General features: G+C 36.9%; 1 non-coding gene across 1 annotated transcript; it reads right to left on the bottom strand.

Moving 5' to 3' along the window:
* Positions 1–3,773: 3,773 nt before the first annotated feature.
* On the bottom strand, positions 3,774–3,880 carry LOC138989559 (U6 spliceosomal RNA). Its single transcript, XR_011465840.1, has one exon. It is a non-coding gene; the product is annotated as a U6 spliceosomal RNA (small nuclear RNA).
* Between the last annotated feature and the right edge of the window lie 376 nt (positions 3,881–4,256).

The raw sequence follows: 4,256 nt of genomic DNA, 5'->3' as shown, positions 1-4,256 counted from the left end.
TAGACTGGGGATTTTCCTCTGTAGAAACTGAATGACTTCAGGAAAAATATAATTACTCAATACTGGCATTTGGGGGTCCTCAATGAAAAAGCTATATGACTGCTCAATCATTCTACACTGCTCCCACACGCGGAGCTTCCAATTTTATAGTTCCTCATTCTTGCGTATGAACGGTCAGGCTATGGTGACCAGACATTTAAAGAAAGCCTTCATTAGGAAAAACAGACCAACACAAACAGGAAAAAAAGAGCAGAGAAAAAAATGCAGGGAAAAGAAAAAATTTCCCAAGGACAAAACACCCATAATTTAGTTTTCTGTAGAGAAAATGGAAAAGCTGCTGCATCTACGAAGCAAAAATGAGGAGGAAGAACAGTTAGAGGCTAAGAACTTTGGATAAACAAAAATATTAACATGATAAAAAATACAAATGCAATAGAGGGCTTGGAAGACAAAGATGTGAAATGCTCTCAAATAAAGAACAAATGACAAAGAGATGAATAATACAGAAGATTTTTTTAAAAGACCCAAGAACCAAGGCTCATAGAAAATAATAGTGTAAGTGGTTAAAGAGAAAACTGTTAAAAAGAAACAAAAGGAAAGAAAGAGCAAAAAGAGAAGATAACAAATCACAAAGGGTTGGAAGTCACTGGACTTTTCAACACCAAAAGCTGTAAGCTTATCTGATGAAACTGATTATAGGGAAATATTTAGTTTTGTGAGATGTTTTAAAACCTATGGTTCATTTAGAAAGAATTAACAGTAAGTACACAGGAAACAAAGTCATTTAAAAACCAAGGAAATTTCTTACCTCAAAAAAAAAAAAAAAAAGGCAAAGAGGTATATAAGAAGTAAATATAGCCAGGGTACAATACCTAGCTACACAGCAAATACTATTTATATCATCATCATCATCATGTAAACAGTGAGTACTAGTTTATCCCCACAAATTATATAGTTGTTGAGAGAGTGGAGTAGAAGGCGGAAGTAGACGTGGAGGTATATAAAAGATAAATCCTAATGTACAAAAATAAGATACCAATGGATGTTTTAAATTGATAATAAGTAGAAGTATTTCATTCTGAAATATGAAAAATGGAATAGAATGAAAAAAAAAGAAAACTAAAAGAAATGGACATGGTTGCCTCTGAGGAACAGTACTTAGTGAGGGGGAGGGAGAAAGGGACAGGGAATGGCACATTTTGCTATGTCATATTTGACTTTCAAAACTATTTGCACATATTACTCTGACAAAAATAAAATTGAACTGAAAAGTAAAACCTGTAAAGATTCCCAACTTCCTGCATAGTCAGTCTAAACTTCTTATCACTCAAATTATGAAAAGTGGAAAGAATATGAACTGCAGATTCAGACAGATATGCCACTTCCTAGCTGTGTGACTCTGGTCAACATTTTAACCCTTTTATTGCATCCTCTAAAGCAAGATTCATTACACTTTCTGGTAGGACTGTTGTGGAACTAAGGCAGTGTCCCATCTTATTGTGAGAGATAACACGGAGCCCAGAATATAACTGAAGCCTGAGAATTGTTAAGCGTGGTTGTCATTCATCTGACTTTCAGGAACCTCCATCAGTTTACCCTTCTTTTCCAATCTCCATTTTCTTTTATAATCTAACAGGGCTTTCTTTTTGCTTTAGTCATATCTCCTTTCTCTGTGCTTATCACTGGCTTTATACAATCCTCTATTTCCAACTAGAAAAATTCTCTCAAACCTTTTTCTAAAATTCTACATGCATCATTTCCTTTGAAACTCACTTCTCAGTGTACCTCCAGGACTTGTAAATTTGAGGAACTTAAGTTATATGGCAACGTGATCTGAGGGGAATAGTGAGGAGTCTCATTTTAAAGCTGAAATTGGATAGGAAATTGTTTCTTCTTAGCTTGGATTATATGTTTATTTGCAATAGTTTGGGAATGGGTGCTGCTGCAGATTATTGGGTCTAAGCCCACTTAAATCACCCACCACTTGACATTGTTTTCTCATCTTCCTAAAAGCTACCCCTGTATAACCCACCTGATATCTTTGATTCCCATGTGCCATCACAGATAATTTGTTGTTGTTCAGTCACTAAGTCTTGTTCAACTCTTTGCAGCCCCGTGAACTGCAGCACACCAGGCTCCTCTCTCCTCCACTATCTCCCGGAGTTTGCTCAAATTCATGTCAGCTGAGATGGTGATGCTATTAAGCACCTATCTAAAGGTTGCTTTTCCTAGGTGATCTCATCCTTTACCTTACAAACCAATTGGGATGAGGGCAGATACAGCTTTCTAATTGTTTTGCATACTCCTGTGACACCTCATGTATATCATACTCAAGAAATTCTGATAATATGTTATTTGCTTCTAACTGATAACATGGAGTGAGGAGGAAAAAAAACGGGAATTTAGGCATCCCCTTGAGTGAGTGAAAGTTGCTCAATCATATCTGACTCTTTGCAACTCCATGGACTGTAGCCTGCCAGGCTCCTCTGTCCATGGAATTCTCTAGGCTACAATACTGGAATGGGTAGCCATTCCCTTCTCCAGGGGATCTTCCCAACCCAGGGATTGAACCCAGGTCTCCCACATTGCAGGCAGATTCTTTACCAACTGAGCCACCAGGGAAGCCCAGGCATCTCCTTAGAAGAACTCAACTGTCAAGAATCTGTGAAAACACACAGTAGTGGGTCCTTCCAAAGAGAAACCAGCTGGAGGAGCAGGAAGGAGGGAACTAAGGAAGGTAGGGGAACAGGGATTGATTGGAAACAGCATGAAAGGGAGAGAGAATGCGTAATCAGAAAAATGGCCACAGCTCTTCTTTGAGTGAAGCTCAGGTACTGCAATAGTACTGGGCTGGCAGCATCACCATCACTATTATTATTTAGATCCTTGAAATGTGCCCATCACTGAGCCCTGAGGCACATGTACAGAAACAAACACATGTTTCAATATTTACTCTCTGGGGCCTGGATCCATGGTGGTACAGTTGTCGATCCTCCCACAGACACCAGGCACATGCTTGACTAAACAGATGGCCTTGCCAGAATTTTTTCACTTGGGTAGGAGGGTGGAGGCTTGTACAGCCAGAATTCATAATTCAATATGTCTTCCCGAGTATATTCTCTGAACAGGCCACCTTAGAAGCATCGCATGGAATGGGAAGGGCAATTGACAAGGTGGGGGGAGTAGGGGGGTGGTGAAGGATAAGACGGGTAGCAGTCACCTATCACATTAAAAAAAACACAGAACTTAGGGATCAAAAATATAGCTTCAAGTTGTTTCTTGCCGTTTAATTGCTATTTGTGCAAAAATCTTAGTCACAGTTTCCTCATCTATGAAATGGGAATAATAATGTTTATCCTGCTTATTTCTCATACTTTTACAAGGATCAAGCAAGTTTAATTTGTGTTAAAATACTTTGTAAACTGTAAAAGATTACATCCTCATCTCATGATACCCTAATGTCTAAAACAATGCTTTTAAAATTTGGGGTTTTTTTTCCCCCAAAGGAGAAAAATAAATGCTTTCTTCTTCAAAGACTTTGCAAAAACTTTATTTACATAGCAAAATATTTATTTACCATATTCTTTAAATTTCCACAATTATTTCAGGTTAAGGAGAAGAAAATATTTTTAAAAATTCAGAATGATCTGCATCAAAATATTTTTCAAAATAAAGTAGAATTTGAGTAAGAGTTTATGTAAAACTCTTACATAGATTTTCATTTCTACTTCAATATTCGTAAAACTAGTCCCTTTATTTATTTATTTATTTTTTAAAATATGGAACGCTTCACAAATTTGCGTGTCATCCTTGCGCAGGGGCCATGCTAATCTTCTCTGTATCGTTCCAATTTTAGTATATGTGCTGCCGAAGCGAGCACAACTAGTCCCTTTAAACTAGTGAAAGTTCTATATGTGAACATTTTCATCCATGTATTTATTTTTAAATCATCTCCCAGTTGAACCCAGAAACATGAAGAAGGAATGAATGAAAACAGATAATGCAAGACTGAGTGACATTGGAGAAGGGCAGGAAAATATTATGGAAGAAAAGATGAGAAACAGAAAATAGCCTTGAAAGAACACATTTTTTAAAGAAGAAGCTTCTGCGAGGCATTTATTTTATAATCTATGCTCCTAGTTCTATGATTATTTTATCTAAATTTTAAAAACTGAAAGTAGTTTCTCTTCTGTGCCCTGAAACTGAATTGAAACTGGATTCTCAAAAGTAATATATGATAACATGCATCACATATT

The sequence above is a fragment of the Bos mutus genome, chromosome 1 (assembly GCF_027580195.1).
Source record: "Bos mutus isolate GX-2022 chromosome 1, NWIPB_WYAK_1.1, whole genome shotgun sequence".
NCBI classification, from domain to species: Eukaryota; Metazoa; Chordata; class Mammalia; order Artiodactyla; family Bovidae; genus Bos; species Bos mutus.
This window is presented reverse-complemented; position numbering and strand designations above follow the sequence as displayed.